The sequence below is a fragment of the Ursus arctos genome, unplaced genomic scaffold, assembly GCF_023065955.2.
Source record: "Ursus arctos isolate Adak ecotype North America unplaced genomic scaffold, UrsArc2.0 scaffold_21, whole genome shotgun sequence".
In the NCBI taxonomy this organism is placed as follows: Eukaryota; Metazoa; Chordata; class Mammalia; order Carnivora; family Ursidae; genus Ursus; species Ursus arctos.
This window is the reverse complement of record NW_026622886.1, coordinates 5,439,253-5,459,014: the sequence shown is the minus strand read 5'-3', so window position 1 is coordinate 5,459,014 and position 19,762 is coordinate 5,439,253. Positions and strand designations below refer to the sequence as shown.

Genomic DNA, 19,762 nt, shown 5'->3' with positions numbered 1-19,762 from the left:
CAAGCCCCACAGTGCGCATAGAGCTTACATTAAAAAAAAAAAACCCACAAAAATCAACTGGACTTAACAAACCTCAAAAACAATGATACCAGAAGAAACACGTAATTTTGATTATAGGGAATAATTTTTTAAAACTTGAACCAATATCCTCAGGGAGATTAGAAAAGTGTTGTCTTCATAAAATGAGAACAGGGTGCAGTAAAAAGGGAAAAAAATAATGAGAAAAAAAGAGATCTTAGGAATTAAAAAGTGATTGACAAACTAAAGAAGTCTATGGAAAGGCTGGAAAAGTCAAAGAAAACTTCCAGAAAAGAAAACAAAAAGGTGACAAAGAAATGGAACTACATGAGGAATGACAAGTTACCATTGCTATCAATTCTTAGAAAATAACCTCAGAAAGAGCTGCAGAAAAGAAAAAGTGTGTGTGTTTACGGGGTGAGGTAGAGGATAATAACCAAGACACCAAGACACAGAAAGATAGGAGGTCCAGGAAACAGGAAAATTAACATAGACAGAAAGGAATCCAAGGACTACAGCTGGGCATACTGAAGGCTTACAGAGCATCCAGCCCAGAATGGAATACGAAGTGAAGAGTTCTATGGGGAAAGGAGACTTATAATAATATATTTGGTATAATACTTAATATAATGCACAGTTCAAAAGAAAAGGAGGAAATGTTGAAGACAACATTACAAAGCATAAAAACAAAGGCAATTAGAAATCAGGAAAAACGAAAGCTGTCCAAGAAAGCATGTGCAACTGTATTTCACAAGCTAGCTCAACAGTAAACAAAATGGAAAATATCACACATATGTAAACCTCCTTGTTCAATTTTTAACTTCTAGAACAAAGGAGAACGTTTAAATATGAGAACGAAATGCACTTGTTGCCAATCAAAATGTAAATTAACGTACAATGGTAGAAGTTAGGAGGTGAAGCATTGAAGATCGGAGGAGGATTAGGCTGGGACCTGGGGCTGGAGCAGCAGGTTCCTCCTCATCTACATAACCTTGACCATGATCCTTTCCTTAAAGAGCTGTTTGGAGGGTCAGTAGATGGGCAGGGACACCCAGCCTCCCAGCTTACCAGGGAATCTTCCTCTGAGCTGAAGCACATCCAGGGGTTCTTACCTTGGAGGACCCGGCTGCGAGTCTGTGCGGTAACCACTCCCGGAGCCCAAAAATAAGGACCTAAAGGGAAACTGAAAGTATCCACTTCCAAGCAGCTCCTGATGAAACAAACACAGCTGGCCGGTCCTAGTGTCCTACCCACCCTCGGCTGCCCTGACTGCCTCAAAGGAACAGCCCCACACCTGCGTTCCTGGTCCTTCCCTGCTCAGCCCTCCTGCCACTGACAGACTGTGGGACGCCTCAGCAAATGAGTCTTCCCACAGACCCCCTGGGGGTTGTTCCCAGCCCCCTCTTCTCTGTCCCTCCCACCGCACTCCCCGGCGTGCCTGCCTTACACCTTTCTGTCCCCAACATGCCAGGTGCTCACAGCTGACTTGCCATAGTGCAGCCACTGAGTGCCACACCCCTGTGGCTTCCAGGCATTTGCTGATGTAGATCTTTCTGCCAGAAGCTCCTGCCTCTATCACCTGGAAAAACCATGCTCAGACTTCAAGCCCAAATCTGGCATCATCTCCTCTGAGAAGCCCTCCAGCACCCTCCCTGGCAGAGTCCCTGTGCCCTACTCTGCTCCCATGGCACCTGGGGGAGGGGCTTAAATCCCCTGTTGCAGTCACCCTGTCCCTGTCTTCCCCCCACCCCTTTGGATCTAATCAGGACTCTCTAGACTTGGTGGCCAAGTGCTGTTTGCAGTGATGCAGACGTTTGCGGGAGAGAGCTGAGGAAACGCTGCTGTTTTCTACCCGGCTTGTTTCTGCTTGATGACAGATGTCTTTCTCTCTAAAGGAGGACTCTTCTAGGAAGGCTAGCGTCAGGAAAGAGCACATGGAAATAGCCAGTGAGCCTGCTTCCCACGTGGTCCATGGCCAGAGCAGCCACGGTGGCCAGAGCTGAGTGTGTGCCAGGCGGTGTGGGGATACCAGCCACACAGGCAGGTCTGTTTCCCCCAGCAGCCCAAGGAGAGAGGGGCCCCGGCAGAGATACAGAAGCTGAGCTGAAAAGGCCCCACAGCCTGGGAGAGCTGTAGCCACAGCACTGTTGAGGGCTTTTCTGCTTTGCCCTGGCCAAGGTGCTGGAGATGGCCTGCACCTCACACCCCGCCCCCACACGTGTGCACACGGAAGCCAACCTGACCCTTCCTCTGGGGGGAAGTCCCCGGCACATGCCCTTGGGGCATGGTGGCTCCTCCCCCAGCTTTGAGGGAGAGACAGAGTGACAGAATGATGATGCAAGAATAGCACTCCAGGGCTTGAGATGATCAACCCACAGGTGGGCCAGGAGCTCGGCTTGAATTTGCAGATGGGGAAAGCCAGGTGAGGGGACAAGTGGTGTCTTGGGTCCAACAACTCAGGGAAGGGGCCAAACTCAAGGGCACGTTGATGCTGTGACCTCTGAAAATGGGTTAAGGTTCTGTTTTATCCACCTCTCCTTGTTTGGTTATTTCTTGGTCACTTTTCTGCAACCTCCCTTCCTCCTGATTCGTCACCCTGTCTCTAGCGCACCCTGCGCGTGATGACCCGATGAAACCACTGTGAGAGGCAGAAGGCGATGCGATGTCCATTCGAGCTGCGGCCCGATGGGCTAATGTGCATGAGAGCGGATTGTGCACGGGATGGGCTCCCGGAACACAGCCCCGCAGTGTGGCAACCAGGCCGGGGCTGCAGACTCGTCAGGGGAGGGACAGGCATCTGCACTTCGGGAACATGTGGCGAGTCCAGCCCACTTGAGGACGCTAAAGATCTAGTGACTAGAAAATATGGCTCTACTTGACCCCCGAGGATCACAAGAAAAGTCACCCCGGATGACCACAGTTCCAGAGGTGGGGGTCTCGGGCAACATCTTTGGTCAATAAGCCACTCAGCGCACTGTGAAGACAATCCCGCCTCAGTGGGCAAGTCCCCCTCTCACTGCTGAGGGAGGTGTCCGGCAGACGCCAGGGCATCACCAGGTGGAGGCAGGGAGAGTCAGCCGACGGGGGCGCACAACCGGCACCCCGCCCAGTGTCTCCATCCCCTGGGGACGGGTACCTGGCTCAACAATGCAGGACCTTATGACTTGTGTTTCAGAGTAGGGACCCCACCTCCCGCTTCTCCCTCTGTCTATGGACAGTTTGGGGAGGGGGGGAGTAGGGGCTGGAAACTGGACATAGGACAATGGGGACTTCTGAAGTCATCAGAGTGGTTGGCAGACACATTTAAGGGGATTGCATCCATGCTGACAGCACCCGGTCGCTCCTGGGATGTGGAAGGGGAGCCACGGGTCTGGGTCACTTGTGACCAGCCTGCCAGCATCACCCAGTGGACCAGCCTATTTGTCTTTGCTCTGATCGGTGGTCAAATCCGGTCCTGAGTAGCAGCTGTCAACTTCAAGAAGGCTAAGAACTAAGTATTAAGATGGAAAAATTAAACCCACCGTCTTCTCGCATATTCCGACAATTCTAACTTTATTATTCCTGGCCTTCCCATTGCTTGTTCCTCCACACCTCTCTTGAACATGTCCCCTGTGTCCTCTTCAGTCCATTCCCCTCACTCTCCAGCCCCCTCCCTCCATATTCCAGGTTCCATGTTCCCTCTTCTCTTTGACATCCACCCCTACCCCCGGGCCATCTGCATGAACCCCTCCCTCCCTGGGCTCAGCTACAGAAATGCCCAACTCCTCAACACTCCATACCAAAAACTTTATTTTGCCCTTTTCCCCTCTAATAAGGTACCTCCATGTCTTTGTCCCACACATGTCCCTGCTCCCTGCCCTGCTCTGGGGTGATAGTGACAGCTCTCACTGAGCTCGGTGAGTGCTTCCAGGGAATCATTGAATCACAAGGTGCTTTGGGGACAGCCTCCACAATTTGCAGTGGGTCCCAACAGTAAAGGCAGTCTTAGGGATTGTGCTCTCAGACTTTGCAGTTTGGCTAACTCTGGGCACTTGGAACTTAAGAAAACAAAACCTCGGAGTGAGGAGGCACCTTAACGAGCATCTTGCTTGGCACCCGCTCTTTCCCCCAGCCTGATGTCCTCTGCTGGGGCCCAGCCACTGCCCCAACTGACTGCGAGGGATGACACCCAGTACCCCGCTTCCCCTCAGACTCTCCAGCTCACGGCATGGATTCCGAGCCACCACCCAGCAACCCGACCTCACAGGTGTCACCAGCCTAATTCACACCTAGCTGGTACCCCAAGGCCATGTGCAACTTTCCGACATCTCTTAAAGATGCAAGAGACTCTGGGAACCTTCTATGAATCACTAAACCGGAAATGACCTGCATTTTGGCAAGCTAGTGGAGGAAGTTGCTTTGGTGGGGACCTCTGAGGCTCAGAAATCCCCAAAGAGTACAGAATTGGCTGCTGCCTCCTGTGGAGCTGGAAGTTGTCACAAAGCCACACTGCCTCATTCTATTATTGGTCTGGGGCTGCTCTATGTGGAAGAGAAGAGGCTTCCAAATGGCAGTCAAGACCCGCCACCAACCAGACAAGGTATGGAGGAGACAACCCCTCATGACCCTATATGCCTGGTGGTGAAGAGATAAAGAAGGGAAGGAAGAAATGTCCACTCTCTCATTCACAGGACCTCTGCTAGGTCCCTGGTCTCCTCATATTTGTGCCTTAGAGCGCCACTCAGTCCAGCCCTGCTCTCCAAGCCTACCTAGTCCTCCAACCCAGACCCCACCAACCCTGGTCTATCCTGACCACCAGCTCTGGCCCTGGTCCAGGTCTCCTGGGCCTTAGGACAGGATGACTGCACTTGGTTCCTCACCTTTGACCTTGCATTCATAATAAGGCCTGCGCCACCATCTTATCAGACTGAATTACTGTTTTCATTGAAAAAATGACAAATCTGAGACTCCAAGACATACAACTCCAGAGCCCCAGAGCTGGGCAGAGATGGAGTCAGGATCCAATCCAGCTCAGTCCAGTTCCACTCCAGCCTCTGCACCTCGTGAGCCAGCAGGATCCTGAATGTTGCTAGAACTCCGTAGATGGGGAGGGAAGGCTCTAGTCCGAATCCCGAGGTTCACAGACTGAGGTGTTACTGTTCTTCTCACTTGTCCCAGAGGAATCCGTGCTAGGCCCACATCTCCAGGAAGAAGACCCTTGACCCCTGTCTCTTCTCAGCAATCTTCTAAAAAGTTAGCATTAACTGAGCATCTACTATGTGCCAGTCACTAGGCTAAGCCCTTTACATGCATTATTTCCACTTCCTCAGGATAAAATGAGCAGATGAAGAGACCAAGGCAGAGACAGGTCTGCTCTGGGTTAAGGCCAAGGTCCCATCACCTGCCCTCTGCAGGTTTTGCCTCTTCTCAATCCGAGGCCATTCACTGCCAGCAAATGTCAGGGAAGACATATTCGTCATGGATTGTTGAGAAGGAACATATTCAACCCCAACCCCAGGATACTGCCCTGCACAGACCTGGGTGACCATCCCGGGGCATCCCTGGGCCGTTACCTGGACAACGTGGCCTTAGCCACGAATCTCTCCCAGGCTTCATGGTTGGTCAGCAAGAAGTGCAGTTCCTCTCGGCTCACTGAGTTCTGGAAACACTCAATGACTTCCTCGACAAGTGCTTCGCTCTCTAGATGGAAAGAAAAAAATGAAAGGTTGTTTAGTTTTTTTCCTTTTCCTGCTTCAGTAAGGGAGACAGGAAACCAGGGCTTAGCTTGAGGAAAGCTAATCTCTCATTTATGGATTGGGGAGGGGGGCGGGGAAATAGCTGAGAGCCCGCCTCGGCAGGTGTATTGAGGTCAAGAGAATCCGTTCCTGCCCCATAGTCATATCTGGAAAGCAAATGCTTATAGTGGGAACAGAGGGCAAATGCCCTCACATAGCCCTGGGGGGCCAGGGCATGCTGGGGGAGGGGAGGATTCTACCTGGCACTAACAGGTTCCAGGTAGAGGGGACACCAACAATACTTAGGGAAGACACGCTTTGTAAGAGGCACTGGCCCAAATCACAGAAACACACTGTATTTGATCCTCATAACAAAATAAGGAAATATTCTCATTTTACAGGGAAGGTTAAGTAAGGCACTCCAGGTCACACAGGTGGGAGGTGGCAAAGACCAGACTGGGGTCTAGTTCGGTGGCGCATTGACCCTCACTGAGCACTCAGGCTGGCACCAGGGTGACAGCTGGAGGTAATGGCCTCTGTTGTGAAGCCCCAGAGTCATCCTGAGCCATGCAGGGGGATTGGACAGGGCAAGAAGGCAGGAGAAGCCTCCAAGGTTGCTGGTCTACATCTTCACCCTGTCCCGACTCAGGACCCCTTTCTTCCCTCCTTTCCCTTTTGCTGTCCCCAGCCTCCCTGTGGGCTGTCCTGCCCTTACTTTTGGGCCATTTGATGGATTTGAAGGGCAGCAGGGGGAGGGAGGAAATGAGCACCTCAGCCATGACCCTGAGAGGACAGGAGGGAGGGGTCCCTATAGATCCTGTGTTGGGGACTCTCTTGACCCCTCTTGGTGGCTCAAGGAAGCTCTTCAAAGGAATGATTCCTCTGTAGCTTAACTCAGCTGGAGGCATCCCTGCAATTCCAGGAATCATCCAGAGAAGTGGAAGTTGACTACCTGGGCTGAGCCCATGGGCTCCTGAGGTCATGGTGCCAGCAGTGGGATCTGACAGTCTTCCCTACAGCTCGCGTCTGCGTCCCGCCTGGAAGGTGGTGTCGCTTTACCCCTGGCAAAGAGAAAACAAATCGTGGGGTCAAATGTGAGCCAGCTGTGGCAGCAGGAAGCAGCGAGGGGCCAGGTCTCTGGTGCTTCCCTCTGGGATGCTTACAAAAGCCAAAGTAGACTTTACCCGATGCGCTTGTCTGTCTACTGGCTTCTGCCAGCGGATATCTAAGGAAACTTACTCACCTCACTCCAGCTCACTCCCAAGCCACGTCAGACTCCTGCCGTCCTGTTGGGGCACAAGGAGAAGATAATTGGACAAGGAGACTGCCATCTGAGAAGTTATAGAAGCAATACAACCAAACACAGAAGAAAAGATGGGACAAATGCTCTGGAACTTCCTCAAGGTCAGGAACGTGTGTGTCTACTAATTGCTAAGAGCTAATACGGATCAAGTGTCTACGACAGGCAGGGCTCCTTACGTGCTCCCTCACTGACCATTCTCACACCCCCAGGGGGTGGGTGCTCTTGTGGCTCCCACTTGAATGGGGAAGACAGCAGCACCTGAACTTAGGTTAGTCCACGTGTTCACAACAGTGCTAGAGCCAGGACTTGAACCCGAGTGTCTCTGAATCCAAATCCCATGTTTGTGATGACTGTGTCTACTGCCTTGAATATACAAAAACATTCATTGATATACAGTTGATTTTTTAACAACACAGGGGTTAGGGGTACCGACTCCATCCCTGTGCAGTCAAATTCATACATAACTTCGGACTTTCCCAACACTTAACCACTAATAACCTACTCTGGACCAGAAGCCTTCCCAATAACATAAACAGCTGACCAACACATAGTTTCTATGTTATGTGTATTACGTACTGTATTTGTGCAATACAGTTAGCTACAGAAAAAGAAAATGTTAAGAAAATCATACGGAAGAGAATGTACGTATACAGTCCCGTCATATATTTAATGAAAAAGTCTGCATAGAAGTAGATCTGTGTTGTTCATACCTGTGTTGTTCAAGGGTCAACAGTATATGTGTTTATTTGTACATGACTCTTCTCATTCCACAGTGATGTCCTGCATCGTGAACCAGTCTTTGTCTTGATTAATTTCCCCGTTCCATACCTTCCCAAAGCCTGTGTCCTCCTTGCTTTTGCAAGATTCTTTATCCCCCAGGGCCTGGAGATCTGCTGAGTCCTGGGAAAATCCTTACAGCTCTGCTATGGACTGCTGAGCCCTCCAGAATGTGCCCACTTCTCTCTGCTGTCCTCCACCAACTTCGAACCTTACATTGCTTCAAATTCTTCACCCAATGATAGTGTGAACAACAATCTCCTTGTATAAAACTTTGCATTTTGCGTTTGAGATTGTTTCCATAAGACATTTCGAGAAACAGGATGACTGAGTCAGAAGGTATCACCACGTACAAATTTTTTCATACCTAGAGCCACACTATTACCAAAAAATTAAACCAATTCACATTCACACTCACACTACATGACAGTGTCCACCATTCCATTCTTACCAGTTCTTCATAGTCTTTTTTAAAAAAAACAGACCCTTATAGAGAGAGAATTTTAGTTCTGTTATTCTCTTGCCTTGGGAGATGAGGAAAGACAGCAAATGTTGATTACATTTAAGCATTAATATCTTAAGTTCACTTTTTTTTTTTTGGAATCTCTATACTGAATTTACAAATCAAAATCACAACCCCAAGGTCAAGAGTCCCATGCTTTTCCAAAGAAGTCAGCCAGGTGCCCCTAGACACTATTTGAAGAAGGCAAAAGAGCATTTATCAAATATCCCACCTGATACCTGAATGAAATGATAGTAAAGGTACTTATAGGTATAAAAATAACTAATGATGAGAGTGACTCACAGTTGTGGCCTATGCACTGCATTGCTCATAGCTGTAAGACTTTACAAATAATAACCTATTTTCTTCCTATAATCATTGAGATGTGTATCGTTTACATTCCTGTTTAAAGATAAGGAAACTAAAGCACGGACTATGTGATTTTCCCAGAGTCAGAAATCAAGTAAGTGCTAGCCTGGGTTCAAACCTGCCTCCTGGACTCAAGAACCCACACACTGCATCTCCTCATTCTGCTGCCAGTGGAAAAGAACAGGAGTCCAGAGCCTTAGACAAATGTTTAAAGGCAGATTGGATGGAGAACTGATAGCTGAATAAGGAAGAGAGAGGGAGGTGCCCTTAGAAAAACAGAGTGAGGACAAATAGGCAAGAAGAATGATCTGAAGGCAGAGCTTCAGAGAGGGAGACCAAAGATGAGAGGGAGGTAGAGGGGAAGCAGGAAGAAGGTTACCAACCCCACACTCGATTCTATATTCACAGCAGCCTAAGTCTACCCCAGAGGGGGAAAAGCAGAACTGAAAAACTCCAGACAAAATACCTGTCTTCTGGCATCTAGGGGGGCCTCATCCAATCACTCTCCACGAAAGCCTGTCACTTAACGTACCTCTCTCTTAACTACAAATAGGCAATCTAGGATCCGATCTATAAGAAAGAGGACCAGATGGAAAGGGGGGCTAAGATAAATAAAAAATGACTCCAGAAGGGGCGCCTGGCTGGCTCAGTCAGTACAGATTGCAACTCTTGATGTCAAGGTTATGAGTTCAAGATCCATGTAGGGCATAGAGCTTACTTTAAAAAAAGAACAACAATAACAAAAATCAACTGGACTTAATAAACCTTAAAAACAATGATACCAGAATTAATACGTAATTTTGATTATAGGGAATAATTTTTTAAACCTTGATCCAGCGTCCTCAGGGAGATTAGAAAGGTGTTGTCTTCATAAAATGAGAACAGGGTGCACTGAAAAGGGATTTAAAAATTATGGGACAAAAAAGAGATCTTTAAAAAAAGTAATGGCAAACTAAAGAAGTCTAAGGAAAGGTTGGAAAGGTCCAGGAAAACTTCCAGAAAATAAAACAAAAAGGTGACAGAAGAAATGAAACTAAATGGGGAATGACAAGTTACCATTTGTTATCATTTCTTAGAAAATGACTTAAGAAAGAGCCGCAGGAAAAAAAAGTTTGTGTGTTTATGGGGTAAGGTGGAGGATAATAACCAAGAGACAGAAAGTTATGAGGTCCAGGAAACACAAAAATTACCAGACAGGAAGGAATCCGAGGAATACAGCTGGCACACAGCAGGCCTAGAGAGCAACCAGCCCAGAATGGAACAAGAAGTGAAGAGTTCTATGGGGAAAGAGGTCTAGATACAATACTTACACAATGCACACTTCGAAAGGAATGGAGGAAATGTTGAAGGCAACAATGCAAGAGGTAAAAACATAGGCAATTAGAAAATCAGGAAAAACTAAAGCTGTACAAGAAAGCATGTGCAACTGTATTTCACAACTTAGCTCTACAGTAAACAATACTGAAAACATCACATATATGTAAACCTTCTTCTTTGATTTTTAACCTTTAGAACAAAAGAGACCATTTAAATATGAGAACTAAATGCACTTATTTCCAATATATAAATTAAAGTACAATGATAGAAGCTGGGAGGTGAAGCATTGAAGAGAGGAGGATTAATATCTTCATTGTATAAAGTGGGGAGTCCAAAAATACTGGCAGCGACTGAGAGGCTTTAAAAAAAAAAAAAAAGACACAAAGGTGTAAGTAAATTCCTTACGACTAGAAAGGTTTCTAATCGAGGACATAAAATTAGTGATAGCATGGGGCGCCTAGGTGGCACAGTGGTTAAGGTTAAGCGTCGCCTTCGGCTCAGGGCGTGATCCCGGCGTTCTGGGATCGAGCCCCACATCAGGCTCCTCCGCTATGAGCCTGCTTCTTCCTCTCCCACTCCCCCTGCTTGTGCTCCCTCTCTCGCTGGCTGTCTCTATCTCTGTCAAATAAATAAATACATAAAATCTTTAAAAAAAAATTAGTGATAGCATGATATGAGGACACGCTGGGGAGGTGTGTAAGAAAAAGTATAAAAGTAAGTGAAATCAGAGAGAAAAAGATGGCGGAGGAGTAGGGGACCCCATTTTCAGCCGGTCCCCTGAGTCGAGCTGGATATGTACCAGACCATCCTGAAAACCCACAGAATCAGGCTGAGACGCAGGAAGATACATCTGGATCTCTACAAATGAACATCTCCAGCGCTGAGTATTGAGGTACAAAGCGGGGAGCCGTGAATCCACGCACAGATATCGGAAGATAAATGGAAGGGGGAGGGAGCCACCGCGTTCGGGCACCGGGAAGCGGTAGCCACCTGCACGGGGGAGCGGGGCGGACTCTCGGAGGGCACCCGCAAGAGAACAGACTGAGACCGTGAGCTCGGGAACACGTGCGCCCAGACTGAAAACCAGAGCTCCGCAGCGCACACTCGAACTAGACTGAAACCAGAGCTCCGGAGCGCTCACTGGAACAGGACTGATGACCCGGGGCTCAGGAGCGCGCGCGCGACCACACTGAAAACCGGAGCTCCGGAGCGCTCACGAACCACACTGGAACAGGGAGTTCGGGAGCCCGTGCAGGAACCGGGGGGCTGCTGGCAGTGTTAGAAGCACAAAGGACAGAGACTTGTGGGCCCTGGAAGTGAGGGCTGGGACACAGGCTGTGGGGCGCACAACCCAGGACGCTGCAGGGTTTTTGGCAGCACCGACAGAAACAGAGTTAAAGTGTCCAAGAGAGCTCAGTGGAGAGCAGACTGTGATCTCTCTGTTCTGAGACAGAGGCTAGGATTTGGCCATTGCTGCTCTGACTCTCAGAAGATCCACAGAAAACCACCAGGGAAACCTGCCAGAGAACAAAAGCCCGGAAATAGCAGCTCACGGTGTGCCCATCCCCATCCCCCCTCACAGGGGACACGGAGACTCTACCCAAACAGGGTTGCCTGAATATCAGCACGGCAGGCCCCTCCCCCAGAAGGCAAGCTGAAAAATCAAAAAGCCCACATCCCTAAGGTCCCTATAAAACAAGTGCACACTGCTTGGGTCCTGGTGAATAATTTGGGCTCTGGGCAACCCCGCAACCTCTTCTCATCAGAACGACGAGGAGGAGAAATCCCCCCCAGCAAAGAAAAGATAATGAGTCTGTGGCCTCTGCCACAGAAATGATGGATATGGATATAACCAAATTGTCAGAAATGGAGTTCAGAGCAACAATGGTCAAGATGATGTGTAGGCTTGAAAAAAATATTAACAAAAATATTAACAAGAATATAGAATCTCTAAGGGCAGAAATGAGAGCGAATCTGGCAGAAATTAAAAATGCTATGAATCAAATGCAGTCAAAACTAGATGTTCTGACGGCCAGGGTAAATGAGGCAGAAGATCAAATTAGTGAACTGGAGGACGGGATGGTAGAAGAGAAAGTTAAAACAGAAACGTGGCTCAAAAAAAATCCAATCTCAAGAATGTAGATTACAGAAGATTACTGACTCGATGAAACATTCCAATGTCAGAATCATCAGCATCTCTGAGGGGGTGGAGAAAGAGAGAAGTCTAGAAGAGATATTTGAACAAATTGTAGCTGAAAACTTCCCTAATCTGGCAAAGGAAACAAGCATTCGTGTCCAAGAGGCAGAGAGGACCCCTCCCAAGGTCGACCATGGCAAACCTACACCACGTCATGTCATAGTGCAATTCGCAAATATTAGATCCAAGGATACAGTATTGAAAGCGGCCAGGGCAAAAAATTTCTCACGTACAGAGGAAAAAATATCAGAATAACGTCAGACCTGTCCACAGAGACATGGAAGGCTAGGAAGGGGTGGCAGCATATTTTCAAAGCTCTATCCGAGAAAAACATGCAGCCAAGGATCCTTTATCCAGCATGGCTGTCATTCAGAATTGATAGAGAGATAAGGACCTTCCGGGATCGGCAGAAACTGACTGAATTCCTAACCACCAAACCAGCCCTATAGGAGATATTAAGGGGGGTTCTATAAAAGTAAAAAGGCCCCAAGAGTGATACAGAACAGAAATTTACAATCTATAGAAACAAAGACTTCACAGGCAACATGACATCATTAAAATCATCTCTCTCAATAATCACTCTCAATGTGAATGGCCTAAATGCTCCCATAATGCCACAGGGTTGCAGACTGGATAATAAGACATGACCCATCCATTTGCTGTCTACAAGAGACAGGTTCATCTTGAACCTAAAGATACATCCAGACTGAAAGTGAAGGGATGGAAAGCCATTTTTCATGCCAATGGACCTCAAAAGAAAGCTGGGCTAGCAATTCTCATATCAGACAGATTAGATTTTAAACTAAAGGCTATAGTTAGAGACACAGAAGGACACTATATTATTTTTAAAGGATGTATCCAACAAGTGGATATGACACTTATAAATATCTATGCCCCCAACAGGGGAGCAGCTAGATACACAAGCCAACTCTTAACCAGAATAAAGTGACATATAGATAATAATACGTTATTAGTAGGGGATCTCAACACCCCACTATCAGCAATAGACAAATCACCTAAGCCGACAATCAACAAAGAAACAAGAGCTTTGAATGACATACTAGACCAGACGGACCTCATGGATATATACAGAACACTGCACCCCAGAACAATAGAATACTCATTCTTTTCAAATGCACATGGAACTTTCTCCAGAATAGACCATATACTGGGTCACAAAACAGGTCTCAACCAATACCAAAAGACTGAAATTATTCCCTGCCTATTCTCAGACCACAATGTTTTGAAATTGGAACTCAATCACAAGGAAAAATTTGGAAGAAACTCAAACACTTGGAAACTAAGAACCATCCTGCTCAAGAATGATTGGGTAAACCAGGAAATTAAAAATCAATTTAAACAATTTCTGGAGACTAACGAGAATGAAAACACAATGGTCCAAAACCTATGGGACACTGCAAAGGTGGTCCTAAGGGGAAAATACATAGCCATCCAAGCCTCACTCAAAAGAACAGAAAAATCTAAAATGCAGTTTTTATATTCTCACCTCAAGAAGCTGGAGCTGGAACAGAAGAACAGGCCTAACTCATGCACGAGAGAGCAGTTGATCAAGATGAGAGCAGAGATCAATGAATTAGAAACCAGGAGCACAGTAGAGCAGATCAACAGAACTAGAAGCTGGTTCTTTGAAAGAATAAATAAGATTGATAAGCCACTGGCCAGACTTATTCAAAAGAATAGAGAAAGGACCCAAATTAATAAAATTATGAATGAAAGGGGAGCAGTCACAACCAACACCAATGAAACAGGAAGGATGATTAGGAACTCTTATCAACAACTTTATGCCAATAAATCAAACAACCTGGAAGAAATGGATGCCTTCCTGGAAACCTATAAACTACCAAGACTGAAACAGGAAGAAATTGATTATTTAAACAGACTGATTAATTATGAAGAGATTGAAGCAGTGATCAAAAACCTCCCAAAAACAAGAGTCCAGGGCCTGAGGGATTCCCTGGGGAATTCTACCAAACATTCAAAGAAGAAATAATACCTATTCTCCTAAAGCTGTTTCAAAAAAATAGAAACAGAAGGAAAACTACCAAACTCATTCTATGAGGCCAGTATTACCTTAATCCCCAAACCAGGCAAAGACCCCATCAAAAAGGAGAATTACAGACCGATAACCCTGATGAATATGGACGCCAAAATTCTCAACAAGATCCTAGCTAATAGGATCCAACAGTACATTGAAAGGATTATCCATCAAGACCAAGTGGGATTCATCCCTGGGATGCAAGGGTGGTTCAACATTCACAAATCAATCAGTGTGATAGATCATATCAACAAGAAAAGAGTCAAGAACCATATGATCCTCTCAATAGATGCAGAAAAAGCATTTGACAAAATACAGCATTCTTTCCTGACTAAAACACTTCAGAGTGTAGGGATAGAGGGAACATTCCTCAATTTCATAAAAACCATCTATGAAAAGCCTACAACAAATATCATTCTCAATGGGGAAAAGCTGGAAGCCTTTCCCTTAAGATCAGGAACACGACAAGGATGCTCACTCTCGCCACTATTATTCAACATAGTACTAGAAGTCCTTGCAACAGCAATCAGACAACAAAAAGGGATAAAAGGCATCCAAATCGGCAAAGAAGAAGTCAAACTGTCTCTCTTTGCAAATGACATGATACTCTATATGGAAAACCCAAAAGAATCCACCCCCAAACTACTAGAACTTATAGCCAATTCATTAATGTGGCGGGATACAAAATCAATGCTCAGAAATCAGTTGTATTTCTATACACAAACAATGAGACTGAAGAAAGAGAAATTAGGGAATCCATTCCATTTACAATAGCACCAAAAATCATACGTTATCTCAGAATTAACTTAACCAGAGATGTAAAGGATCTATATTCTAGAAACTACAAATCACTCTTGAAAGACATTGAAAAAGACACAAAAAGATGGAAAAATATTCCATGCTCATGGATTGGAAGAATTAACATAGTTAAAATGTCTATGCTACCCAGAGCAATCTACACTTTCAAGGCCATCCCGATCAAAATACCAATGACATTTTTCAAAGAACTGGAACAAACAGCCCTTAAATTTGTGTGGAACCAGAAAAGGCCCTGAATCGCCAAGGAATTGTTGAAAAGGAAAAACAAAGCTGGGGGCATCACGTTGCCGGATTTCAAGCTATACTAGAAAGCTGTGATCACCAAGACAGCATGGTACTGACACAAAAACGGACACATAGACCAATGGAACGGAATAGAGAACCCAGAAATGGACCCTCGGCTCTTTGGGCAACTAATCTTTGACAAAGCAGGAAAAAACATCCAGTGGAAAAAAGACAGTCTCTTCAATAAATGGTGCTGGGAAAATTGGACAGCTACATGCAAAAGAATGAAACGTGACCCACTCTCTCACACCATACACAAAGATAAACTCCAAATGGATGAAAGACCTCGATGTGAGACAGGAATCCATCAAAATCCTAGAGGAGAACATAGGCTGCAACCTCTTTGATATTAGCCACAGCAACTTTTTTCATAACACATCTCCAAAGGAAGAGAAACAAAAGAAAAAATGAACTTGTGGGACCTCATCAAGATAAAAAGCTATTGCACAGCCAAGGAAACAGTCAAAAAAACTAAGAGGCAGCCCACAGAATGGAAAGAGATATTTGCAAATAAACTACAGATAAAAGACTGGTATCCAAGCTCTCCAAAGAACTTCTCAAACTCAATACATGGGAAACAAATAAACAAATCAAAAAATGGGCAGAAGATATGAACAGACACTTTTCCAACGAAGACATACAAATGGCTAACAGACACATGAAAAAATGTTCAAAATCATTAGCCATCAGGGAAATTCAAATCAAAACCACATTGAGATACCACCTTACGCCACTTAGAATGGCAAAAATGGAAAAGGCAGGAAACAACAAATGTTGGAGAGGATGTGGAGAAAGGGGATCCCTCTTACACTGTTGGTGGGAATGCAAGTTGATGGAAAACAGTGTGGAGGTCCCTTAAAAAGTTAAAAATTGAGCTACCCTATGATCCAGCAATTGCACTACTGGGTATTTACCCCAAAGATACAGACATAGTGAAGAGAAGGGCCATATGCAACCCAATGTTCATAGCAGCATTGTCCACAATAGCTAAATTGTGGAAGGAGCCAAGATGAGCTTCAACAGATGACTGGATCAAGAAGATGTGGTCCATACATACAATGGAATATTACTCAGCCATCAAAAAACCATTTTTCAACATTTGCAGCAAGATGGACTGGAGGAGATAATGCTAAGTGAAATAAGTCAAGCAGAGAAAGACAATTATCATATGGTTTCACTCATTTATGGAACATAAGAAGTAGGAAGATCGGTAGGAGAAGAAAGGGAAGAAGAAAAGGGGGGTAAACAGAAGGGGGAATGAACCATGAGACTATGGACTCTGGAAAACAAACCGAGGGCTCCTGAGGGGTGGCGGAATGGGATAGGCTGGTGATGGGTATTAAGGAGGACACATATTGCATGGTGCACTGGGTGTTATACGCAAGTAATGAATCATGGAACTTCACATCAAAAACTAGGGATGTACTGTACAGTGACTAACATAATATAATAAAAAATTATTACAAAAAAAAGTAAGTGAAATCATTATCTGTCCTGGTAAGAAATGAGTAACTCTTCAAAATTTAAAAAACAAGGGAATGAAACTAACTATTGTGGCTGAGGACTACCTGCTTTGCACCAGGCACCGTTCTAAGTGCTTTGTATGCATTAACTCATCTATTAGTTCTCCCCATGACTCTGTAAGAAAAGGAACTGAAGCTCAGACAGGTTAAGTAATTTACCCAAAGCACCCAGCTAGGGCCAGAGCCAGAATTCACGCCCAGACTGCCGGTCTCCAGAGCCTACACGTTCACCTATTCTGTCTCCCAGTGTAAGAATATCATTTAAAGATATTGATTAAGCACCTAAAGAAAAGGCCACAAATTAAAAGTGATTGTTTTTGATTGGGAAAGTGGGTGAGCAGAGCCCTCGGTACTAACTGAGTTGTTTTAACCATATGCACTTATTACTCTGATTTCTTTTAATTTTAGTAGGGCGGGTGTGGTTTTATAGCAGTGAGTAACAGCTAACCCCAATAAGGGGTTGGTGTCTGACACTACCCTTCAAAGATGATGGGAGCAACTGGAGCAAGTGCCCATAAGACATAAGCCTGAATCCTGATGGGACAATCGCCAGCATGGGAGAAACCTTGGTGCTGGATGAAAGGAAGTTGTCTAAGAAAAGTGGGATGATAACATAGGTTAACCTAGAGTCATCAGAGTGAACTCCACCCTTCGACGGATACATCTTCTAGCAATCCCTCGCCCACTCACACAGGCATCCGTGGCTTTACTCCACTCAAAGGCAGCAAGACTCCTGGGAGGAAAACTGAACTTCACAGGCCTTCAATAGGCCCTACTCCTGAAAGAAAGGATGCTTCGGGAATGGTCGGAGCAGTGCTCAATAGGGCACCCACTGGGAATCCTACCCAATTACATAGAATAATAATAATGATAATTGATAATATTTATTATGAGCATGTTTAATTGAGCCAGGCTGAGTCTGTAAAACCGTGATTCCCAATAATGTCCAAAGGAGAAGAGCTGAGACTAAGTATATTAAAAAGGTAGATATAACGGTGAAAAGTTGTAACGCAACAAGGAGTTAGTATAATGCAGGTCATTTAATTGTCAATTACTCCTAATAAGAAGGGGGGGTCCTTTTCTTTAATAAAGATTTTGTTTATGTACTTGACAGAGAGTGAGCCAGAGAGCGTGAACGGGGGGGGGGGGGGGGAGTGGCAGGCAGAGGGAGAGGAAGAAGCAGAGTGCCCACTGAGCAGGGAGCCCCAGGCAGCCAAAGGACATCATGAAGCACAAGGACCAAGAGCAAAGGCAGAGCAGGAGGAGCGTGCTGGCAGAAAGAGCCAGACCCTGGATGACGCCAAACATTTGCAAATGTGTCTGCACTCTCTGTCCCATTCTTCCATCCTCCGCTATACTTGGCCGGGCCCCGACCCTTGTCTTGGGCCTCCGCTGGGTTTGATGCTGGACAGTGCTCCCTCCTGCCTCATCAGTACCCGGGTGTCCTTGGCCAGCCTGCAGGTTGTCAGTTCCCGGCACGGCTGTCAGGAGGAGAAGGAGGGAAGCAGCCTGCCCCTGCCCACCAGCACAGCCCGGACAGGACACGGAGCCCTCCCATCCCTACCGGCTCCGTCTAAGCTCTCCAGAGGCAGCAGCACAGAGACTCTCACCAAAGCATCTCCCCACAAGCAGCTGCAGGCATGCTCCTCGGGCGGGGAAAGGGGAGACTAAGACAGGCTCAAACTCCTTAGCCTGGACCCCACCCTGGGCTCCCTAATGCTCCCACTCCTGTCTTCCGCACTGCTCCCTGCCTCCATGGTGCCTTGGCCCAGAGACCCTCAAGGACCCCTCACTTCCTGCTTCTTTTCTTTTTTTATTTTTTAATTTTTATTTGAAGTAGGCTCCAGGCCCAACATGGAGCTTAAACTCAAAATCCCGAGATGGAGAGTCGCACGCAGGCTGTAAGGACTGAGCCAGCCCAAGCCCCTCCTTGCTTCTGATCACACCTCAGCCTCCAGGCCTTTGCTTATGCTACTCCCTTCCCCTGGAATACCTTTTTCCCACTTCCTCACCTTGTAAAAGTGTAGCTGTGTGTGGAAGCCCAGCTCACCTGCTGCCTCCCCTACCAGCTGCCCCCCACTGACTCCAGACTCCCCTTGAATGTGCACTGTCCTGAGTGCAGTCCTCTCTGTGTGTTCTCCTCTGTCCCGCTCTGAGCACTGCCGGGGGCCTATCTAGTCCCTGCCTGAACTCCTGTTCCAGGGCCTCCCGGGGGACCCTCTGCCCTGGGTCTCCAGGGCACAGCCCAGCTCAGATCTGAGCTGCGGGAGCCACAGCACAGCCAGCTTCACTCACCGCTCAGCAATTCCACTGGTCTCTGCTAACTTGATGAAAAGCTCCTGCAGGCCAAGAACAAATAAGACTAGGTCTCAGATTTCACAGGAATTACCCTTCTGATTCAACGTGCTTTGGACAGTTCTATCAGATTTCCTGGAGCTTCCATTTAATTCCTCATGTCTTTGTACTCCAGCCATAATGGTTTTTATATGAGGAGAAAGAGGAAGAGGGAATTGCAGAAAAACATGGCTGTCCTGATGTCTGAGCCTTGGCAGGACTTTCCAAAGCCTCGCCTCCCCCAGGGTGGTCAGGCCAGGTGTGGATGTTGGGCCCCACTCCCTCCACCCTCACCCTACTTTTGTTCCCTAACGAAGGGTGGGCGTCATTTCCTTAGCGCACTTCAGGTTCCTTTGAAGCCATAAAAAAAGCCAAGTTTCTATGGATTGTAGCCGGCATCTGTTAAAGATGTCTTGAACCAGGAGGAAAAGAAGAGGAGGAGGACAAAGAAGGAGGAGGAGAAGGACGAGGAAGAGGAGGAAGGAGAGGAGGAGGGGAAGGAATAGGAGGAGAAAGAGGAAGAGGGGGAGGAAGAGAAGGAAAAACTG

At 46.5% G+C, this 19,762-nt stretch overlaps 1 protein-coding gene across 14 annotated transcripts in view; it reads right to left on the bottom strand.

The window, feature by feature from the left end:
- Positions 1–19,762, bottom strand: part of LOC113255995 (apolipoprotein L3-like) — a 51,267-nt gene that overhangs the window by 30,374 nt on the left and 1,131 nt on the right. For 3 of the 14 annotated variants that reach the window (XM_048218164.2, XM_048218166.2, XM_057316478.1), the window contains 4 exons: positions 19,176–19,219; positions 6,976–7,018; positions 6,685–6,793; positions 5,571–5,697 (listed from right to left, as the gene is read on the bottom strand). The gene's annotated coding sequence lies outside the window, so the exon portion shown is untranslated. Of the gene's footprint in view, positions 1–1,086; positions 5,698–6,684; positions 6,794–6,975; positions 7,019–7,745; positions 13,573–19,175; positions 19,220–19,762 lie in introns of those variants that run through there. The other 11 variants (XM_057316482.1, XM_048218165.2, XM_057316480.1 and 8 more) reach the window with 7 other exon arrangements.